Genomic DNA, 23,566 nt, shown 5'->3' on the forward strand with positions numbered 1-23,566 from the left:
TAATTGATCAAGAGTTGCATGGGAGGTGAAGGGTGATCTCAGGCCTGGTGACCCCTGGGTGGCTTTTTTATTCCCAGTCCATCTTTTCCCTGAGCTCTGGGGCTTTCCTTCTGTCCAAACCATATGAGCTTAGAGAAACAAAATCTATGTAAATTGCCATCTGAGCAAAATACGCTGAGAAAATAAGCCCCATGGATTCCACAGTCACATGCAAAATACTTCAGATTATTTGCAGCCTTTTCCCTTCCTCCAGTCACCGGCATCTTGTGTCTTCTGTCTGAGGGATTTCTGACTGACGGCAGAAAGTAACAAGACCCCGGTGTGATCGTGACTGTAGATGTGGAATTTGATGGGCCGGACTGTCCAAAAGAGGACGTTGAATGGAAACAGCTCAGTGCAGAATGACCTTGGGTAAATCATTTTATCTGTCCATGCCCAGTCTCCCTGTCTGTAAAATAAAGGGTCTTGTTCCTCCTGAGCACATCATGCACTGCTAAAGATAAGCCAGATGTTCATCAGTGGCAGAAAATCAATAGACTGCAATGTGGTGTTGATGTTAAATAGCTTGTGTGGGTTTGGGCATTGGAGGCCATGGTGGCCTGCCCTCCTGCCCTTGGGGGGATGCGGTTGCCCTCTGAGAAGGAGTTGGCGAAATTAACACATGTCTGAGGGGGTGGTAGCCTCTCTCTACCCAGCTCAGCCTCAGTTTGGCCTCTGGGGAAGGCTTGGAGCAGCCAAGCCCATCAACAGCAAAGCTGGGTTCTCAGGGCAGTGTACACAGGGTGGAAATGCATTCACCAAATATTTCCTAGGAGTTTCATGCCAAGCCCTGGTATGAAAGAGTGTATAAAAGAGACAAAAATGCCTGCCCTTGTGGAGCTTACATTCTGGGGTTGGAGCTAGAGATCAGCAGCAGGGAGACAGATTCACTCAAGATACATAGGTAAGTATTATGGCATGTTAGAGGTAACAAGGGCTATGAAGGAAAAAAGGCTGGCATGGAGGATAAGCAGTGATAGGGCAGGGGGGTGCTTTTTAAAATAGGGTGGCCAGGAAAGGCCTAGGGAAGACCCTTGAATGAGGGAGCCCAAGACCAAGCTTGCTGTCTCCAGCTCTCCCTGGGCAGAGGGCGCTGCCCCAGACTCGGGTTTGATTCCAAGGCTGTTGCTTTCTCCCAGCCGTGGAAAGGGACGTGTGCGCCAGTCTGATAGGGTGGCAGGGACATTCAGATTGCCCGTGCCCAACCACACCACCCTTTATCTCGTGGGCTCTGGGAATGGCTTGCTAAGGAGTCCAACTCTTGGGGCTCATTTCTGGGGGAAGGAAGGGCAGGAGCCATACAGCAGACCTGATAAGGCAGACTACATTGTGGGAAGGACCAAAGTGGCACGAACGCTCCTGAGACTGGGCATTTCTGAGATATTTGCTCAAAGCAGTGGGCCAGGGTGGGGTAAAAGTACCCTAGACCAGGGAGGAGTTGGGCAGAGTGCTGGTCCACACTGACTGGCCAAGGGGCCCTGGGCAAGTAATTTTATCTGTGAAATGGGGGTAACAATACCTACCTCTTAGGGTCATTGTAGGAAGAGTGTAAGAAGAAGCTCTTAGCATAGAGTCCAGGTACCGAGACATTTCTCACCATCTGAAAGCTACTGATAACATCCTCAACCTGCCATGTTCTCCGAGGTGACCTTTCAAACTGCAGAAGGTGACCTTTCAGTGGATCCTGAAATCAACCTAATAGATTGCAAGCAGCATTTTTTAATAGAACAGAATAGGATAACATAGAATATATTCAAGTGTACAGGAATGGTTTCATAAAAATATTTGTTATGTGTGTGCATGTATATATATATATATACATATACATATAAACATACACACCCACATGTATCACAAATACATGAATGTTGGTGTACATGTGTGTGATGGTATAAACTGCATTTCCTACCAGGGGACATGAAAGAGTTCAAAGGCCACAGTTCTTTAGTGTTTCTCTAAAGAGGATTATATAGAGTGTTTTTCTCCACTTTCACCATTCTTGCCATATTGGAATACCAGTTACTATTATTTTTTATTTGTCATTGGGTTGGTTCACTTAAATAATTTTAGCTTCATAAGCAACAGCATTTATAAAATTTATACTTTAAAAATATATATTGAATTTTAAAAGGATTTCTCCATTTCCCACCAAAAGCCATCTCACATTTCAGCATCGCACTTTGGGAAATGCTGGTGCTAAGGAATGGAGTTGTGAAAGCACCTTCCCTAACTAAACCTGGGAGCCAGCAGAGCTGTGTGACATTGGGTGAGACCCATGCCCTCTCTGATTCCTTTCTGCTTCTTGGAGGCAGACCTAATTCCTCTGCCCTGGCTTCCTGAGACCTTCACTCAGTGGCCATCTCAAGAAGCAAAGAACAAGCCATGCCCACTGGTGGACTGGCTCCAGCTCTTTCTTGGGCTATAACAGCCAGTGGAGGAGACCAGGGCCCCAACTATCTGTTTTTCTTCCTGTGAGCTGCATTGTCCTGCTGCTGTCCCAAGTTTGCCGAATCTCCTTTCTTGTCGTGCTTTGATTCCATTGATGGGATTAGTTACCCCCCATGGAAATGTCCTTTGATGTGATCAAGGGGTAGCAGGGAGATTTCAGGCTCAGAGAGCAAATCTTAATCTTCTGTGGAGTTCCCTGGGATCAGAGCTGGGTAAACCCATTACATCCCTGCCCTTTCATCCCCCCAGGACACTGGCTCCTCCAGCCTCCTCCAATCTCTGGGATCCTAAGGGCTTGTAAGATTTGGAACAAGCAATAAAAAGGGAAGAAAAAGCAGAGCACAAACTCCAGATCCCAAACCTCCCCCCTCCCTCCTAGCACAGGCAGCATCACCAGCAATGTCAGGGTACCTTCCTCTTTCTTCCCTTCTAATCCCCTGGCTCTCACAACACAAGGATTACAGAGGCCTGAGGCCAGTGGCCACCCCACCCCGGACACTGGATGCCTCTACCGGCACCTGGACCTGCCCATCGCTGCTGCCTCCCAGGAGCACTTGCTCCTGCACACCTGTCAGTCCTGCCCAGGGATGCCATGTGGGGGCGTGGGGGGAGTGGCTAACTGAGCAGCTAAACCACCCAGCTATCTACCACTCTAGTGAGGTCTAACACATAATCTGGCTCGGCAAAGCCAGCAAAGAGAATACAGGAACAGCCAATATCTATGTCAGGCCACACACACATGTGCCACATTATTTTCCTGAAATTAAATCTGACTCCAAGACTCACACAGGAAAAGAGGGAAACTCAGTCTGAGCCTTGATTCGGGCTCCTTAGGTAACTCCTTCTTCCTTGGTCCCTGGAGTCCCGGCCCTTCTAGAGGCTGGTAGAGGCCTCTGGATGGTCCAGGCTGGTCCTGGATGCCCTGTGCAGTTACTCTCCCGCCTCTGGGAGAGAAAGTGAATGGGGCATGGGTTCCCACCCAAGGGGAATCCACTGACCTTCCACCGCTCTCCAATCTAGGGAAATCTTCTCGGCCTTGCAGCTTTTCTAATCCCCACCGCCGCTCCCCATAGTCCCCTTAAGAAGCTCAGGCAACAGGAACTGGGAGTGGAAAGCACGTTTGGAGGTTTCAGATGGAGAGGTTGAGGCCGGTCGAAGCGGGAGCGCTGCGGTGGAGCCGAGGCCGGCGTTGCCCGCGGCCGGCAGAGGGCTCTCGGCGCCGGCCTTCGCGGGAGCAAGCGCTGGCAGCGGCTCGGGACGGGTCAGAGGAGGAAAAGGGAAAATTACTGGGGCTCAGGAGCGGGAAGGGCTGCGTGACTGGGAGGAAGGCATTCGAGACTGTCGAGTCGGGGCCCCTGGGTCCAGGGCAGGTCTCCCGGGCGGCTCCGGTAGCTCCAAAGAGAGGGTGCCGAGTCCTAGGGTGCAACCAGGCCGCCCCGCCCGGGTCTCTTCCCGCTGGTGCCGCAGGCTGGAGCGGGCGCGGCAGCCGGGGGCGGCGCTGCCGAGGGGCGGGCGGAAGGCGGACGGGGGCGGGGCGCCGTCCGCTCGACTCCGGGAGGCGGTGCGGGCTGGCGCTGGCCGCGTCGGCTTGCCGGGAGCCGCGGGGCGCACAGCCTTCCTGATGTGTCACCAGCACGTGGAGCCAGCTCGGGCCGCCAGAGCGAGTGGGCACCCCACCCCTCAACTTTCGAGGGGTCTCGCCGTCCCGCTTCTCTCCCCGCCGCGCCGGGCTCGCCCTCCTAGAGGAGGGCGTCGGCGATGGCCCCCGGGGTCCCGGCAGGTTGAGCGAGGCCACTGTCCCCAGCCAGGCGCGCGCAGGGCGTCCGGAACGTCGGGGCGCAGGGCCCACGGCGGGCCCCGGCTCACAGCTGTTGCGCTCGACCCCTGACGGCCGCGCGGGTTCCACCGTGCCGGGGGGCGCGTCCGGCTGCGGCAGGCCCCCGACCCGCTGCTTGGCCCGGGCCCTGCGCCACGCGGAGTTGAGCGCAGGTAACCGAGACCGCGCGGAGCTGGGCCTCGCTACGCGGCGTGGGATCGTGGCGAAGTTTCAAGGCGTGGAACTCTTGGCTCGGCTTGGCGGGGGAGGTTAGGTCCCTGCACCTCCCCCACCCTCAGCAATGCCCCTCGGCCTCGGCTGAGGCGGGCCGGGGGTGGCCTGGAAGCCGCCGGGCGCGCCGAGCGTCGTGTAACCCTTTGAGGGCCAGTTTTGGAGCCCGCGGCTCGAGATCGGGCGGGGCGGGGGCCTTCTCCGGGGGACACCGCTTGGGGAAAGCCTCGGCCGGGCCGAGCGCCGTGCAGAGAGCGGACGGCAGGGCCCAGCCGGAGAAAGCCCGTCGCGGGGATGCCCGCACCCGCACCCGCACTCTGAGGATGGGAGCTGAGGGCTGGGTCTTTGCGGGCGAGATGAGGGTGTCGGTTCAACTGGCCTACAAAGTCCCAGTCCTCGGCCCCCAGGACCGGCGGCGCCTCCGCGCTCCTCGCCCCAGGCCGACGCGGGGGCTTGGACTCTGACGCTGCCGCCACCTCCCGGGTCCACGCAGGAGAGACGGGTGGCAGGGCGCGCTCGCAGCGAGCTGGGTGCGGCGATTCAGGGGACTCCCTGCACTCCGCGGGAGCAATGGCAACGCGCTCGGAAATGTGAGTCGGCCCTTGCGTGTGGCTGGTGCCTGCCGGGCGGAGCCCGATTCCCGGGTGAGACGCGCCGCCACCCCCTGACGGTCGGAGCCCAGGCTCCTACCTGGGCCTGTCCTGCTTCGCATTCCTGGGCGGCTGCCTTGACTTGGGTGGGGCGCTGGGGACTGACTACCTGAGCGGTGTCTGGGGAGCGCGAAGCCCCGTTCCCTTCTTAATCACACCAGTTCTTTAAAGATGCTTCTCTGTGGGTGTGCGCCTTCCTAATGGTTGGTCTTTTGTTCCCTGGCATATGCAACATAATGCTGACCAGCTCTGAGTCCTCTTGAGGTTTTATGCTGCAATTCCCTTCTTCCTTAAACTCTCTATCCATTTCCTTAAACTCTGTATCCGTTTCTCCAATATCTTTGTTTCTACTTCCCAAGAGAATAACCCCACCAATCCTTGAAACCTCGGGTTTGCAGGGTGTTGGAACTTCTTGCTGTTTTTTGTTTGTGTTTTGTGTTGGCTGTCTTGATAGTAGGAGCCTTGGGGAAACATATGGGGACCGGCAGTGATATAATCTGAACTGTGTGAAAGGCAACTTGGCAAAAATAGGGCACCTGTGGACCCCTTCTTCCTGGCATTGGAGAGGTGTCTAGAAGCAGGGGAGAGAGTGAAACCAGCCTGCCCAGGTTGGCCACCTTTCTCAAGTTTGTGTAAAGACCCGCTCAGGAGGGTTCTTCCACAGCCTGCCCCGACTTCTGTGGGCTGCGTGTGGAGTAGACCGCGCACGAGTTGTGGGCACACCACCGTCCCTGATTTGGTGGCCGAGAGGGACCCAAAGCAGAGGGGAGCTGAGTGTGTGGAGGCCAGAAGGAGCCATGGGGTCTTGGGGCCGGATCGGGCCTGGGAGGCGAGGAGTGGGCACAGCCCAGTGCTGCATCTGCCCGGCATTTTGTGCGTGGGTTTTGTCCTGAAGGCTGGAGTCAGGGGAACGTTCAGATAAGAGAAAAGAAAAATTACGGCAGGAAAGACCACTGAGTGGATTTCTGAGCATCTTGACAAATTCCCAGTTTTGAGGCAAAACCATCTAGGAATAGAAATGGTAGAGTGTCAGCTTACCATAGAGGATTTGTCTCTGTGAAAAGTGGAGCACTTTGGAGTACTGAATCAGGTTAGGAAACAAAGTTCTCCCTTTGAGCCAACGCCTCTCCTGGTTCTGGGGATCAGTAGCATAAAGTAAATGAAGTGGAAATCTCCAGAATATAGCATGGTCATAAAACATCTGCGGAAGTAGGCTGGAGCAAGGAGATGCGGAAAAGCAGGTCGGGTGGCTTGGCGGCTTCGTGCCCACCCCGGAGGGCACTGCGGGTGCTGGGACACCTGGGCCTAAATCACGGGCAAGGAGGCAAGTCGACGTCTCCCTCAGCACCCCAGGCTGGTCCCTGTGGCCTGCAGGTTTCCCACAAGCTGTGCCTGTTCTCTCTGGGACTGGCCAGTGTTTTAGGGACGTTTAGGTAATGACTTGGCACTTCATTGCAAATGACTTGGGGGGAAGTGAGTGAGTGATTAGGTTTTTCCTTCTTGGGTTTTTCCTTTGCAAAATGTGATTGAATCGGTCATGCAGTGGGCTGGGCCCGGCCTCCAACTGGCACTTGGTGCTTTGATTTAAGCCGGTGTATGTAGGAATTTCGAGCGTTGAAGGTTTTTTTTTGTTTTGCGGTCCCTTTTGAATTCTCAGAGTTTCCTGGAGCAGATTTCTCTTTCCTGCTTGCATCTTGCCCTGATCCATCCTTGTGAGCTGGGTACCTCGAGGCTTCTTGGGGATGTGGCTTTAAAGTCGTACTTGCTCGCCCCAGAGCCTTTGTCAGGAAGCGGGTAAATGCGACGTGGAGAGCCTGAGGGACAGGAAGGGTTTTAGCCAGACCCACAGGGAGACCCTGAATCCTCCTAAAATCCAGCTGGACTCGGGGTTCTGTCTGTTGGGAGGAAACTTGTATCCCCTCAAGGCTTAAGTAAATTGCAACCTGGTAAATAATTAACCTCTCCTTCCAATTTTTTTTATTTTTTAAAAAAATAAAATCTCATCCTGTGAAACATTAGAGATCAATTTTTGCCCGGCAGGATTTAATTGGCCAAGTTGATCTTGGGAGAGGCCTTGCCTCTCTCTCTCTCTCTCTCTCTCTACCCCCAGTCCTAGCAACGCTGAAAATTCTGACACTTAGAAAACCCTCCGGAGTTTTGTTGGTGACACCCCCCGCCCCCCAGCCTCTGGGCTGCTTCCCTAACTTTCCCTCAGTGTCTTTTTGCTTGAAGTTGGGCTGCCTGAGTCCCTCTGAGGCACTGAGGACTCTGAGCTCTCCGCTTTGCTTGGCCCTCGCTGCAGTGAGTTGCTTTTGCTGCCAGGCTGGTCTGTGACTCTGCACAGGCTGGTAAATATTTGGCCAGTCTCAGCTCTTTTCCACAAAAGAACTGCGCTCCTAATCTGTGATAAATCCCTGAGAGAGAGTTGTGTCCAAAGCGAGGAGTCAGTTTGGTTTCCATGGGGAACTTTTCTCTTGAGGCCGCTCCATGTGAGGCTGCAGAGGTGGGCTGCGGATCCAGATGTGCCTGGGTCGAGTCCTAACTGCCACTTGCCACCTGGGTGGGCTTGGACAAGCGACCTGTAGGTGCTCAGCTTCTTCCCTGGTGAGATGAGGGATATTATACCTACCTCGTAAGGTTGGGATGAGGTTTGAGTGAAAAACGCGGTTGTCCAGTGCTTGGCACAAACTGGTAGATCTTCAACTGACACTCCCCACCCCCCACCCCCACCCTGCGTTTTTTTATTTTGAAGCCCTTGTGTAGGTGTTTGACGCTCAGTGGCTAGAGATCAGGCTCGTGGGGCTGGCAGGTCCAAATGCCAACTCCATTGCTTGCTAGCCATGTGGCCTGGGGCAGGTCACTAAACCTGCTGGGAACCACAGCCTCGTATTCACAAGGTGGTGCTAATGCCTGGGAGCCCCTCCCCCTTTCACCCACCAGCTATGCCAGGGGTTGGGCCAGGCAGATGTTGGAGTTACAACTGTGTGAGACAAATGCTGCCCACCCTGATATTTAACAGCAGCTCTGGTGCAGATGAAGGGGTATTGTGAATCCTAGTTTTATATGTTGGGGCTGATGCAGTTGAGGGTGAGGTGGGGAATGTCCTGGGATCTCACATGGGTACCAGGTCCTAGGCAGCAAGGCCAGCAAACGGGGGCTGCAGGGCAGGAGGGAGCCAGCACAGAGTCCTTAAAGGAACCCTGAGTTTGCAGATGTGGCTGCTTTGCACATCTGCTCAACAGTGCTTCCCGCCTCAATGGGCCAGAGGCTCTGGTTCTGACCCTCTGAGCACATTTCCTGAAAGTTCCCCGGGAAAAGCAAATTGCTACAGCAAACTAAACCCACCCCAGTGGGACCATCCAAGCAGGGAACACAATTGAAGTGGGTGGGTGGGGGGGAGTTGGAAATAATTTGATTTTCAAAAAAAAACGCTGCAAAGTAATCATCACGGAGGAAAACAATTTCATTGGCTTGCCTTATACTTTTTTTATTACTCAGTGTGATGTTTTTAGTTTGAATTTCAAACTGGTGCTGGGGGTAGACCATAACCTTTTCAGTGCTTCAGAGCCTTTAGTGGTCCCACCTGCCCCTGGGCAGTGGACAGGGCTTCCCCTAGTTTCTGCAGGACACAGAGCAGGTGACTTCTCACCCACTGCCGGTGCTCCCTCCCTCCTCCCTTTGGCACAGTCTGAGGAATTTTGAAATCGCCTTTTAGCCAGATCCCATGTGTTTGCTGCCCAGGAAAACTGGGGAGGGAGGTGCTGTGTGGGAAGCACGGTTGCCTGATTTTAATCTCAACTCTGCCCTTTCTGGGCCGCAGAGCCCCCTTTCTCTGTCAAGAGGGAATTGGATTGAATAGACTACAACCCCTTGTAGCCTTAAAGTTCTTGTAAGATTTTGAGCTAGTAGGGGCAGAGGAGGGCACAGAGTTGGAACCTGGGGCTGTGGTTTGTTGGGATTGGAGGGGTGGAGGATTCAGATGTGCAGCTGGGAAATTTGGATCCGTTTGTGAGAGGCTTTGTGGCTCATTTTCATGAGACTGGCTTCCTCTCACTGGATTTCTGCCCTGGGGTGTGTGTAAGGTCAAGAGAAAACACCGGTTTGGCCTTCTCGGTGGCAGAGGCTAAAATTCTGGTCTTCCAAGCAAACACTCAAGAAATAATCCCATGTTGTACTCCAAGTCCATCGTAAAGTGGACTTCCACCCCCAGCCTTCTGAAAGGTATTGAGTTGCTTTGGCACTTATGTGCTGATGACACCTGGCTTTCCAAGAGACTGGTCTGGGTCAGAAAATGCCTTCCTGCATCTTTTGAGGCAGGCATTACGGAAAGGGTGTTGGCTTTGGAGTCTGAAACGTTCCTTTGCCATGAATTAGCTCTTAGGGCAAGTGGCATGTCTTCCTGAGACTCAGTTTCCCCATTTGTAATTATACGTGCCGTTTCTGCATGTGTAAGGAGGATTGGCTGAAAATGTCTGTGTGGAACGCCAGGCACGTGGACAGGGGGACAGTCCATGGTAGCTCTTCTCAAATGACTCCATAGTTAATCATCCCAGGACCTTTGAGGCCAGTTAGCAAACCCCGGTGAAATCAAGGAAGAACGACTTGAGCCTGAAAGTCCATTGCTAGTTAATATCTAGGGAGAAAAATGCTATAAAGAATGCAGGTCCTTGCTGGGAGAGGAAGGGGGGTCCTGCTTCTTCATGGAGACACGGCTGGTACAACTTGGGATGGGCAAGGCATGGAGGTGGGGACCAGACCTCGCTGCCTTTTCCAGGGTGGGGCCATGTCACTGTTGGAGCCCACCTGATGGTGGATTAGTGGGCGAGTCAGGGTGAGAGTCTCCTGAATCCCTTACCACCCAGCTTGCTGGTATAGGTTTAAGAACATGAAAAAAGATATGCAAAAAAAAGCATGTCTTTGCTCTTAGAACTTTGTGGGAGATTAAACAGATATTTGGAACCAGGACTCATGGATTAGCAAAATATTGGTCTTGAAATTGCTTGGCTAGACCACTGTATAGCTGGGAAATCAACCCAACCACTTGCTCCCATCTGATTGGTGTAGAGAGTTTGCCTGGCTTGAGACACACTCACACACACGCACACTTTCTCCTCCTGTGTCTAGTGAGAGTAGTGTTCATTGTTGCTCAGGTCTGGGCTCACGCTAACCTTGGCCAAATTGCTGAATGTCAAAACATCTGGCAAAATATCATATTTTGGCAATAAGCCTTTTCTATGTAGAAGGGGCTAGAGGGGGCAGTCCGAGGATGCTGGAAAACCATTTCAGCATTGACAGCGGAGAGACGCAGCATCCGGGATCCTGGTTTTGTATGTAAGGGTGGGGATGCAGCACGGGGGCAGCTTCCCCTGTTCCAGAGCCCGAGTGGAGGAGGGCGCTGCTGCCACCCTATCTTGGTATTCTCTCTTACGTCCATTTGGTGGATTTTGTTGTAATTAGACAAGTCGTGACAAATACCCCATTGCTCTTTGGGCTGGAGAGTTGCAAGGCGTCCTGCCTGGAAACCCAGCCTTGTTCACTTGGGAGCCATAATTAGGCAAGAGAACAGTTCACGGGCCTTTGATTCAATAAAGACCCTTTTATGATGTTGGTTTTTCCCAGAAAAATAATACCACTTTGCTCCGTTTATTGCATTTCGATGTATAATCACATTAGAGCCAAGCAGCCCAGGGGACCCAAGTTACGTATTTGGGGTTTTCACCAAAGCCTGTTCCCCCAATGTTCAGGGAAAAACAGAGTGCAAAGAAAAAAAGAAAACGACAATTGACATTTTTGAGGATTTTTCTCTCTACCTTTAAAAGACATTTTCTCCCTTCAGAGCGAGCAGTGACCCAGGAAAAAAGCAGAAAGTGAAACTAACTTCACCGGCCAGTGTCAGTCAATCCCGGGCCTTGCTGCTCTCTGCTGTGAATCCGAGCAGGGGGTGGCTGCGCCCTGCGCCGGCCCAGGCCACGCGTGCCCGGCACAGCCCCTCCCTTAGAGGTGGAGGAGGGGCACGGGAACTGTCAGATGGGTCGCACGGGTCCTGCAGAGGGCCCGCGAAAATGCCCAAGGAGGTCTGTGCCCTCTCTGGCCCGAGCCGCGGCGCCCTCCCGCCCCAGCGGGGCCCACGTTCGCCGGCGGCACTTCTCTGCCTCCTCCACGTCCCCTCCCTGCCTGGGTTTGTCAAAACCCCGACTAAATATAGTCCTGGAGCTCCCCAGCAGCTTTCGGTTCCTTGGGAGGGTTTGCCTGGCCCCCGTCGGGGCCCGACCGGTTGCCTGGACCCTCCTTTCAGGCGTCCGGAGTTGGGGGGCGCCGGCCTTCGCCCCCATCGCGTGCAGGGCCCCGCGGTGCCGGGCTCCCTCCTTCTCGTCCCGAGGGAGACACTTGTGCGCGATCCCTTCAGAGAGCTGGACCCCGATCCTTCAGGCCGGCTGAAGGCATTTCCCAATTGCGCGGAGCAAATTCCCTCCCAGAAATCTTCCCTGGGCTGGGGGGTCAGGTAGGGATCGCCGGAGGAGTGGAGAACCTCTTTCCCAATTAGGGGTTGGGAAGTCTCAGGCAGGGAGGAAAGTTGGGGTAGTCGTTTACGGGAGTACCCTATCACAGAATAAAGGTTAAAACATTTCAGAGTGCTGAAACCGTGTTGCATTAAAAAGGGGGGGAAGCCATTTTAATTCCAGGACATCTGGTGGGAGTTCTCTGAAATACCTTCTCAGATCCATGTCATCTTTCAGTGCAGAAGAGCTGTGCCATTTTACAGGGATGGTTTGTCTGTAGATAATGTACATTAAACTAGTCTTTTAGTATCACTACTAAAGATTGAAGATGATTTATTTTTGAACCTTATACTTCAGGCTTTCTGGGTATTTTATACTTTTGGGAAGAAGCACTATTAAATTGCATAACTTTTTTTTTTTTTTTTTTGGTCTTTTTTCCCCAATGGAGTATAATTAGAACATCTGAAACCAGATTATCCAATTAGTACATTTTTCTCATTAGCTGTTAAGAATTTGTGATGAGATAAATTTATTTTAGATTTCCTAGTGTAACTTTGGCACAGGGAGGCTCCAAGGAAGTAGATGAGGAAGAAAATAATGGGCTTTTAAAGTTTCGGCCCCTTCACCTGTTCTCTCTCCCAAAATCCAGTGTGCCTACCCAGAAGAGTTTATTTCCCTTGTCCCAAATAAATGGAGTTGGGAAAGTTATTTATTCATGTCTGCTTCTCTCTGCCGCCGCCCACCCCCCCCATCATGGAAGGTTGGAATTTAAATGACTTTTTATTTTTTCCAGCATTAGTATCTGACACTGTTTTTTGAAGGAAAAAACAATGCTAGTGATATGAGTTCATTTGGTCCTTTGCTTGTGTGTGCTTTTTTTGTGCCAGGTGGCAAGGAGGACAGTCTGGCGTGGGAGGGGAACGGTGACATCCAGCCAAGACTTGGGGCGTGAAGGGGGGACCCACCTTTTCCATTCTGTAACTGTTGTTCGTACAGGCCCCTGATCCTTTATCCGAATTGCAAACAACTGAAAACCGAAAGTTGCAGTTCATTTAGTGGGAGCTCTAACCCAAACTGATTTGAGACTACTCTATTCTATATTTATCACGGGGAGTATGAATATTCATGGTTCCCACTGCAGAGATATTAATATAGATATTAATGTGTTTGATTACGGGTGCTGCCCCGCTGGTATGTTGCATAATATGCAATATATGCATCATGTTACCTTCCTAGAACCTGAAAAATTCTGAATTCTGAAAGACGTAGCCAGCAGGTTTGGGGTAAGGTAGCTTTTAGTCGCATCGGCTTTGTAAAGACATCAGCAACTCCACGCCCAGACACAGGAGCAGAGGCCCAGCCTTCCCAGGGCCCACGTTTCCTTCAGCTACAGGAGGACTGGGGAGGCTGAATGAGGCTCCGGCCGACAGGTGGATGAGGTGCCCAGGTAGCTGCGCGTCCGCTGAGTCTAGCTGCCCCACGGCCCTCAGAGCCGTCCCCTCACCAGGCCCCGAAACGCCGTGAAGATTCAGCAAGTTTTGGTCACTGCTGTTACTAAGTGCTGATGATGCATTGGTCAAAAGCAGAGGGTGATGCATTTTTCCAGAAAGGGCCAAAGTAAATATTTTAGGCTTTGTGGACCGTGGGGTCTCAGTTGCAGTGATCTGCTCTGCCATTGTAGCATGAAAACAGCCACAGATAATACGTATGAGTCTTGCGTTCTAATAAAACTTTATTTACAAAAAGGGGTCGTGGGCCGTAGTCTGCCGACCCCTTGTCAAAAGGATGCATGTATCCCTGGACATAGACTGTTTTTTCCTCCATTCTTTTAGCTGTCTACCTGCTTGCCTTGTCTGCACGTCTTGTTTCCCTTCTCCTAGTAGAGACTTTCCCTTCGAGTGGAGTCTCCTTTACAGAGATTAAGGTGGTAGCTCCACTGCCACCACCACCCCTTGCTTTGGTTCCTCCAGAGGGTCTGGAAACATGGATGAAAGGAAGGCACTGCCCTCCCCTGCTGGCCTCTTTAGGGGAACGCATGTTTGTGGGGACAGATCTGTTCAGGCTTGGGTCCAGCCTTAGCAGAGGGGGGTAAAGCCCTGCTGCCAGAATCGGGCCAGGCAGGGCTGCCCAGGGAGCTGTGTCTTTGGAAACTTTGGGAGAGTTTGACAGGACCTGGGGGCAGCTAAGGGGCTGAGAGTGAGAGTTTTGAAGCTGATGTGTTCTTAGCAGAAGAATTTCTGGCAGAGACTTTGGTTATCGTAAGCCCCGGGGCTCTGATGGATGCGTTTCAGGTCTCTTGACTTTGTTCATCTCAACCCCGAACATATAGCCAGGGTGGGTTGGGCAAGTAGGTCCGAGAAGGTTTTTTACTTCAGCAGAGACCCAAATTCAGCTAACTCCCTGGCTCCCACTTCCATAGTGGGCTGGCCTGGGGCCAACTGCTGGGTGTGGCTGGAGGGAGGGCAGGGACCTGCAGAGTCCACTCCCCTAAGCCTTGTGCCGGGAGCACCGCCACCATGCCTCCCCCCCCCCCCCACCGCCCCCACCTCAGTCTCTGCCAAGGAAGCTTGGCCCCTGACTCAAAGCAGCCCTGGCCTCTCCAGATCCCAGGACCAGATCCTGTCAGCCAGCTCCTGCTGCCAGGCCCCAGCATCCCAGTAAGCCACTGGGTCCCCCTCAGTGCCCAGCAGCTTCTCTCAGTAGGAGGGATTTCCCCCAAGACGTTGTGGGACCATTGCCTCAGCCAGATCACCCTCTTTTCTGGCCAGGGTGGGGCAGGCGCATAGTTTTCTTTCTAAGGCAAATTCCAGACAAGGGCCCAGATCGGGTTGGCTTTTCCTTTCCTTCTGTCATGGTTTTGTGGGGTTTGCTGGCTATTTTAGGGACTCAGGTTTTCACAGCGGAGCCTCCTCACCCTGCGGCTCTTTGCACAGGGCTCAGGCCTGGCTCCTGGCTCTGGGCTGGGGGGCTGGTGAGCTTGGTGATCCCCATTAGCCCTGCTGTCAAAGCCAAGGCCCTGGGGGTCACCTTCACCATGGGGGGTGGGGGGAGCTCCTGGCCACTGCCAGGGGCAGCCTTCCTAGCCTCACCTCCTCCTTACAATCAACTGTGCCAGGCACTGCAGACCAACTTGGGTGTCCCTGAGATTCACGCGGAATCCGATTAACGATGCAGATTCCGGGGCCCCTTGCTGCACCCCAGGGTGGCTCCGAATGGGCACTGAGTGCCCAGGTGATTCTGATGCACCTGCCCTAGGACCATGCTCGCACAGGGTGGGCTGCTAGGAGAGGCCCAGTTCCATGCACAGTGTGAAGTACTGGGATGGACACAGGAAGAAGAGGCCCTAACCCAGGGAGGGGCTTGGGTCAAGGAAGGCCACGTGGTAGAGGGGAGCTGAGTCTTGGCAGAATAAAGCGGGGAATAATAGTAGTGAAATCTGATTCAACACTGTGCCAGGCACGGTTCTAAGCCCTTTACATGAATCGACTCATTTAATCCTGACAACAAACGCACGACATAGGTACCGTTTATGCTGAGCTCGCCAAGGAGCAGACAGAAGCACAGAGGGGTTAAGTGCCTTGTCCAGCGTCACGGGGCTGGTAAGTGATGTGCCGGGCGCCCTCTCCCCACGCCATCCCACTTCTCCAGGGTGAGGGCACAGGTGGGAGGAGCTGCCGCTGCAAAGGCTCCGCTGGGAAGGCTGGGGAACCTCAGGCAAGGACTAATGTTCTGGGTAACAGTGCATATGAAGGAGATCCTAGTGTGGTGGGTCTGCAGCCGCTTCGGGTTTTATTTTCCTGGTGGAGTACTTGGCCGTGATCTTGACTGGGGCAGAAAGCTCTGGGTGGATGGCCTGTACTGTCGGGGCAGTTTGAAGGGGCCGATGCTGGAGCTGGTAGCAGGGGTGCCAGGGGTGTTTCCTCTGAGTCCTGAACTAGGAAGGGCCCTGAGGGTGCAGGTGGGGGGTGGGTGGAGAAGATGTTTGTGCTGTGAGGTGCAGGGAGCAGTGAGGTGTATGCCTGAAATCCTACCCCATCCCTCTTCTGAGAGGGAAAGGATTCTCTGTGACCTGAGTCCTTGTAGACTCCCAGGGAGTCTGCCCAGCCTTTGCTTTGAGGCCTGAAGGAAGGGGAAGAAGCTCCTTGGAAAAGGAAATACACTGCTGTTAGGAGGCTACTAGCAGTCCCTTAGTGGGCTTTGTGCTAAGCAGTTGGTACACTTTCTTTCCTTTAATCTTCCATCACCCTGCAAAGTAGGTCTCATTACTTCTATTTACAGATGTGAAAGCTGAAGCACAGAGAGGCAAAGGAATTTATACCCAGTCACACAGCAAGTAAGCAGAGTAGAGCCAGGTCTGTCTTCCGTGGAGATGCTTTTTACCACCCCAGGGGCCACCCGTGTTCTGAGAGGCTGTGTTTCCTGCACAGACAGCGGGACCGGCCACCAGGCCACCGAAGCGTGGGTGCCGTGCCAGGCTGGGGAGGGCAAGCTCCAGCGGCCAGCTGGGCTGATTCCGGCCATGCCAGGACCCTGGGCGGAGTGGCCTGGCTTCTGGGGAGGAGTTTCCCGCTAATGGGTGGCATTCCACAGATGGGTGGCATTCCGTGCCCAGGCGTTAGGAGGAGGGCTGTGTGTACCGGGGGCTGGTCGGCTCACTCAGGCCATGCTGCTGTCCCTGGGATCGGAAGGGATCATCCCACTGAGGACAGGGCTTGGACTCTGGAAGCCCTTTTTATCCTCCCATTATTGTCTCGGGGAAGGCTGGCTGCTGGAAACTTCTAGGAAAGGAGGAGTGAGCTGAGAAAGAAAAAAAAAATCAGTCACCAGCCTCCCTTCCTTTCTTTTTGCTGGCTGCTTTCTGAGGATCCCCCCCACCCCTAAGCCCAGTTGCCGCTAGCCTGCATTTCCCAGCAGACCCTGTTGGCTTATTGATTTGAACTCAAAAATGGTTCCAGGACATCCCAAAAGTCTTTGCACTTTTCTCTGTTGAACATGATAGGTTGTTTTTGTGGAAGGGGCGTGAGGGACTTCCCCTCCTCGCCCCTTGCCTTGACTGAAGGTCACCGTTCCCAGAGCATGCTGCTTCAGAGGGGCTCTTGCCTCCCGCCGGGGACAGAGGGTCTGTGCCGCCCCCCCCCCCCCCCCCCCCCACTTTTCAGAACCGCCCTCTCTGCTGTCTACGATGGGGCTGAAGTGCTCTTGTTTCTGCATTTGCTTTTTCTTTGGAAGGGGAGAGACAGTGGGGGGAGCATGGCAGGGGGACTGCTGGGGAGAAGCAGGGCTGGAGCTCAGGTTCCTGCTCCCTCCGTGTGGGGCTTTACGGCAGCGGCATGCCTTGCCTCTCAGCGTCTGGGTAATGCGAGTTGCTCTTTAAGAGAGGTTGCAAGTGTAGAAACACTGCCTCTCTCGGGCCTCCTGGCTGGGGCTGCTCTTCCAGGTTCCCCCCTGGTTTTCTCCTCTCTGCCTGAAGCCAGGCCCGGCCTAGCAGAGGTGCTGGTGGTGGTAGGAAATCTGGAGGGCAGCCCTCTCCTGTTCACCTACTGCATCAGCCTGAGACCACACTACGGGGCCTCACCCTCTCCAAGATGGGTCCACACACTTCCTGGGCAGACCAGGGCCTAGTGGCTCTTCTCCCAGTTCTTGGAGCTGCTGCCCTCACCCACTTGGAATTCCACCAGGATCCTAATCCATGCCCTCTGCGGGCAGAAGGCACCAGGCTCTGAGTTGCTTCAGGTGGAAGGAAGGCTGGTCATTCCTGGGTGTGTCGCAGGAAGTAGTGAGCTGGGCCCTGGCCAGGCTGAACATCAGGGAGAATTGTGACCGTGTGGCATTTCCCCTGGGCTGTGGGACGTGTGCCGGGGTGGGGGTGGGGGTGTCCTCTCCACTTCGGCTTACCCAGGACAGCTGGTCGACCGCTTACCTGCCTGGAGAGCATTCAAGGACAGCAAGAAAAATGAGGGACTTTCAGGGGCAGCTGTGTTTTCTGACTCAGTCATAATGCCCCTAAAAATCCTTATTGTTCTTGCAGTGTGCATCGGGTCATGGCCCCCAACTACCCTCCCCCACCTGGCCCTTCTGGGAGAGGAAACAGTCCCTGGCATCAGCTTGGAGTGTCCACCCAAGAATGTGGGTAATTGGGGATTTGCTGGTTATTAAAACAATTTTGCTTGGTCAATGCGTTGCTTTTGTATATGGTTTTAGAATGTGTTTTTTGGAGGAGGATGGGGTGGGGCATCCATATATTCCTGCAGGGTCTCCTTGGGCTGTGAAAGTTGGGCAGACCCCAGCTGCATGCATGAACAGTACCCGAGGAAGGTTGGATTTGGGGTCAGTTATCTCCAAGGCAACACTGTTAGGCTGGAAGGGGTGGCCTGCTGTTCCTGAAATGTTGGAACCTTTTAGAGGAAGGGGAGAAGGCATCTGAGCAAGAACTCTTTATTTTAACGTAGAGGGAGTCCATGCTCTGAGAAATCACCCGGTGACCTGGTCATTTTGAAAATATGGTTGCAGTGGATTCAGGGTCCTTTCCCCTCTGTGGTGGCCCTGGGGCTTATCTTTTCTCAGCTGATGTCCTCCATCTCTGCTTCATGGGTCTCCGCCATTCTCAGCAGGTGGCCCAGCCCCAGCCCACAAATATTTTGGCTGAACCAAGTTCTTAACTTGGGGGTGGATTTGGGGTTCTTAAGGGATTGTCAGAAAGCAAGATACCTTTTTTAAATGGGCACCAATCTGTGACATGCTCCCCTTACCCAGGAATTTAAGTTCATAAGAATATCACCAAATCCCAAAGCGGCAGAATCTTCCCCTCCAGCTGAGGCTGAGGGAGGGGAGTGCGTAGGACCCAGCCTCCTCCAGCCCGCCCCTGGTCTCACCAGTCTGGCGAGAGAGCAGGGGAATTACATCTCCCAGCTATTTCTAAGGTTCCCAGGTGCCAACTCGAGGCTCTCGTCCCCCAGGAAGACACCGCCATGTGCTGGGTATTTGTGAGCCCCTGACCGCCGTGGTCGTCCCGCCAGCCCCAGCCCCAGCCCCAGCCCCATGCTCCACCCAGCCTTTCCCCTGTCTGGACCATGCCTCAACGCTGGCTGCCCCCCAGGCGGTGTTTAAGGGATTGGGTTTGCTCAGGAGCCTCAGCAAGGGGAAGCGACAACTCCCAGGTAAAGTTTAAGCTTGGATGGTTTCATCCCTTTCTTGGCAAAGGGTGGGTGGGGCTGTCATGAGATGAGAGCGATTCTTACAGCCTACCATGGACAAGGGTATGCTTCACCCCTCATTCGCCTCACTGGCATTTGCTCACGTCGGATCAACTGTCGGCTCCCCTGAACCCCCTTTGCCCCACCCCTCTGTCCCCCCAAACCTTCCTCCTTGGCCCCTGAGTGTGGTTCCTCATTCTTCACCCCCAAAACCTTTACAAAAATTAAACAGATTCCTGTTTTCCCCCAATGATAAAAGGATTATCTTCCCCTGCAGAGAAGTCAGAAAATATGAAAGGATGAAAGAGAGGCTCGTAAATTCTTCTACTTAGAAATAATGTCTGCTAATGAAATCAGCCCTCCCAGCCCTCCTCCCCACCCCACCCCCACGCATGTACATCCTCACCCAGTTAACAGGGTTGGGGCTTTTAGAAGGGGCGAGGCTCATAACCCATTTGGGTGATAGCCTTGTGCTCTTGGGAACCAGAAGGCTTTTTCCTTTTGGCCAAGTGGGATGTGCTGTGGGCTGCTCGCCTCCGGCCTGGAAGCCCAGAGAGCTCGTTAGAAGGTGCTCGAGTAGCACTGGGTCCTCTCCAAACTGGGACTGATGAAGCCCAAATTGTGGGCTGTGTCCTGACTGATTTCCAGGTGGACTGTGCCTTACTCCTGGTCGCACATACCAATGCCTGGACCCCACCCGAGGCCAGTTGGATCTGAATTGCTGGAGAGAGAGAGACACCCAGGGAATGGTGGGTGTCTTTATTTCTGTTTTTTCTTTTTCCTTAAGTTTCTCGGGTGGTTCTCATAAGCAGCCAGAGGCGCCCTATCAGGCTACCACCCCCAAGTTAGAGATGGGAGAGATTCCCTGCAGCTTCCAGTCTGATCTGGAAGGTGTGACCATTTGCAGTCGCAGACTTTTCATTTCCAGTATTTTCTCTGCTGCTTAGATTCATCTTGAGGTCATTCTGATCCTCATTTCTCAGAGAAACTGTGGCTAAGGAGGTCAAGGGACTTATCTGAGGACACACAGCTGGGAAAGGCAGAGCTGGAGTTTAATGCACAGCTTCTGACTCCCAAGGCCAGTGCTTTTTCAGCACATTAACGATGATGGTGGCAGCTGCTGAGTTAAGCATTTGGTCATGGCAGCATCCTGAGGTGGCTACTGCTCTCTCACAGAGGAGGTGTCTGCTATACAGGGCCACAGAGCAGGTGGGTTATCTTCCCTTAGTCCCCACAATGCCCAGTGTGCACCCAGACAGCTTGGATCCACAGCTTGCCCCCATCCCTTGTCTCCCAGCCTGCTGTGTTGCCCTGGATCCCAACTCTGGACAGGGCAGGGTTCCGCCCCATTTTGCAGACAAGGAATAGGCTCAACGCAAGAGGCTTGTCCAGGGCCACCAGCTGGGGGGTGGCAGAGGTAAGACTTCCTGCCCCTTGCTTGGACAGAGGCCTCTAGGAAGGAGCACAACCCTGTATGTGACTTGCTTGTCCAGGCCCTGCCCTGAGCTGGTGACCCTCAGGGTCAAGACCCCCAGTGAGGTGCCTCGGTCTTCAGAAGGCCATCCCTGCCCCTCCCTCATTCTTATAGCTCTCCACTCCTGGAAGCCTGGCCTGAGGGCCGGCTGGGCAGGCTGCCAGTGCAATGAGCTCACCAGGGGGCTGGCGCATTGTGGGTTCCAGGAAGCAGCGGCTGTTCCCTGGGCCAGTCTGCAGAGCTGGAGGGCCAGCCTGCCTCGGACATGATGGGTGGAGCTGGGAGCTGAGAACACAGCTTTCCTGGAGCCCATGGTGCTGGGCCAGACCTGCGACTTCCTGCAGAAGGGAGGGTCCTGGGCACACAGCCGTTCCTTCCCTTGGCTTGGCATTGGCCCTTTCCCTTCTCAGACTGGCTCCCGCCCTTCTCCCCACCCAGCACTTTGCAACAGAGTGCACACTCTTGGTGACGTCATCCATTGTACCTGCTTCCCAGAAAGCAGGATGGGTGGCAGGGTGGGCTCAGCCAGGGTTCTTGGTGGGAAACGAGGCTGTGGGCAATGGGCATCACCTCGGGCTTTTCTTGTCCCTGTTCCCTGGGGACCAGGTTGGGAACCAGCTCTGAGCTGCCTTTGCTTACCTGGGTCACAAACAATCTCAGCTCAACTAACAGCCAAGAGCAGTCAGGTGGGACAAGAACTCTGGGCTCCTGGAACTGGGGTGACATAGGTCTGAGCTTACAAGTCTGCTTAAGGGTGGCCACTTAGCTGGTGACCTTGGGTAAAGGGGCCCCCACCTCTCTGAGCTCATTGCCTCACATGATTGATGGCTATAATGGTGTCTTGTGGGTATGTGTCTACCTTCTAGACTTATTATAGACACAGATTAAAATGTTGTTGCTCCTTTTCCCTTCTCTTCCAGGATAGAACTCTATATGAAGCCTGGTGTGGAGAAGTTGTTCAAATAATGGTAGTTGCACTGCTCAGGAAATGAAGTTTGGGTCTTAACGTGCAGGTGTCACCTTTACTCCTCGATGCTGCAAGGATGACCTTTTGCATCAGCCTCCTCTCTGGCCCTCCCTCTTGGGACAGTGGCCCTGGATGGGGACACTGCAGTTCTTAGGCCCTGGACGTGCCCACCTGGTCACTGCTTTGCCCTAGCTTCTTCTCATCTGGACAGTCAGGCCCTGCGCCCGTGGAAGCATCCTGCCCCTCCACAGTGCTTGCCCAGCAAGTCCAGATGCTGTCAGCTCCGAGGTGTTCCTGCTGGTTCTGGGCCAGAGGAGCTGCTGCCGAGCCCCTCCCTCCCCCACCGGCCTCTTTGGGGTGCAGACGGCCCAGCACAGGCAGGAAGGGCTTTCTCTTTGGCTTGGCTGGCTAGGATGCAATTAGCGCTCACTTTGTGTTTTGATTCTTGTACCTAACCAACTGGCATAGCCTGTCACAACTCAGAAAAGCAATCTTGGGCCTTGGGAGCATTTGGCGCCTGGCCGCTGCAGAGTTGTCTGGAGGTAGGAAAGGGTGATGATCCTGCTCACCTGAGTATGTAGGACAATGTGACATTTATCAGCTTTCCCTGTTCAGCCACAGCCCCCCTGATAATGCCCCTTTTCTTTCAGGGGACCACCCCTCCCTGCCCTTAGTCCCTGGGATTCAGGTGGGACTGAATCCAGAAGCAGGCACGTGACCCAGGCCTGGACACTGAGATCCACCTCCCCCCCCCCCCCCCCCCCCCACCGCTGGAACTTTTGTAGGAACTATGGGGAAAGTGACATTCTCTTCCTGTGGGAGTTGCTAACTTGATAGGATGTGAGCTCAGAACTGCTGGTGGTCACCCTCATGTCCACTTGGGCAGACCCTGCCTGAAAACAAAGCCAGAAAAAGAGGAAAGAGCTGAGAGACGGAGAGAGTATGCTGTCTAGACATCAATGAGCCCCTGGATCCAGCCATGCCTGAAGGCGACAGCACCCCTGAACTAACCTGCTTATATGAGCCAATGCATTTCTTTTCTTCTACAATCAGCCTGAGTTGCGTTTCTATCACAAAAAGGATCCTAATACAGGCAGTGTTCTTCTATGGTCATATTTTTTAAAAATCAACTTTATTAAGGTATACTTTACATCCAATACAATCCACCCACTTTAAATGGACAGTTCATAAACTTTATAAAATGTATACACCCTTGTGATTACCACTATAATCAAGATGTGGAACATTTCCATCTCCCTAAAAAGTTCCCTTGCACCCCTTTATGACCTATCCCTTAAACCCCAAACAACCACTGATCTGTTTCTGTTCTATAGATTCATTTTTGCCTTTTCTAGAATTTCATACCAATGTCCTCGTGTAATATGGACTCTATGTCTGGCTTCTTTCATTCAGTATAATGTTTTTGAGAGTCATCCATAATGTTGCATGTATTAATGGGTCATTCTTTTTTATTGCTGAGTAGTATTCCGTTGTATGGCTGTACCACAATTTGTTTATCCATTCACCTGATGATGGACATTTGGGTTATTTCCAGGTTTTGGTTATTAAGAATAAAGCTGTTTTGAACATCTGTGTACAAGGATTTGTGAGGACATATGTTTCCATTTCTATACCTAGATATTATCCTCATTTTACAGTTGAGGACATGATGGTTTGGAGAGGTAGCACGACTTGTTCCCAGCCACACGGCAGATGGTGGTTCTGGGGCTTGTACAGGTCAGACTAAATGCAGGGCTCTTTGCCTTTAGGAATACAAACAGCCTCAGTTATGTAGCTGAAGAAAGGGAGCACTTGTGCTTGGGTATTCCTTAACCCAGGAGCCTCTTTGGGGGCTGCTTGGGGAAGGGGTTCATGGAATCCAAGTACCAGAAGGGACTGTGCAAATGCGTTGCAGCCTCAGTCCTCACCTTTTCACCCCCCTGGACCAGTGTTCATTTGTTTCCTCTCTGTGAATTCCAAGGTTTGAAAGATTATATCTGCTTAAACAGACTGCATTCATCAAGCCAGAATCCACTTTCAAATGTATTCCTCAAATAGGTAGAGATATATCCCAAACTACCTGTTTGGGAACCGTTCAATCACATCGTGCCAGCCATTAGGAAGCGTAGAGTTGACATCATGCCAGCTGGAAGCAAGGAGATCTGCTTTGGGGTGGTTGGGGGTTGGGAAGTGGTCTTGAGACAAGGAAATTCATGGACCCATCCCAGAAGTCTGGAGCATGTCAAGT

General features: G+C 53.2%; 2 long non-coding RNA genes across 2 annotated transcripts; one reads left to right on the forward strand and one right to left on the reverse strand.

The window, feature by feature from the left end:
• The first annotated feature begins 4,079 nt into the window (after positions 1–4,079).
• Positions 4,080–22,918, forward strand: LOC143687874 (uncharacterized). The gene is made up of 3 exons (XR_013177714.1): positions 4,080–5,178; positions 19,526–19,626; positions 21,272–22,918. It is a non-coding gene; the product is annotated as an uncharacterized LOC143687874 (long non-coding RNA).
• LOC143687873 (uncharacterized) lies at positions 15,978–17,647 on the reverse strand. Its single transcript, XR_013177713.1, has 2 exons — positions 17,260–17,647; positions 15,978–16,481 (listed from the first exon to the last, which is right to left on the reverse strand). It is a non-coding gene; the product is annotated as an uncharacterized LOC143687873 (long non-coding RNA).
• Positions 22,919–23,566: the final 648 nt, after the last annotated feature.

Source organism: Tamandua tetradactyla, chromosome 6, assembly GCF_023851605.1.
Source record: "Tamandua tetradactyla isolate mTamTet1 chromosome 6, mTamTet1.pri, whole genome shotgun sequence".
Classification (NCBI taxonomy): Eukaryota; Metazoa; Chordata; class Mammalia; order Pilosa; family Myrmecophagidae; genus Tamandua; species Tamandua tetradactyla.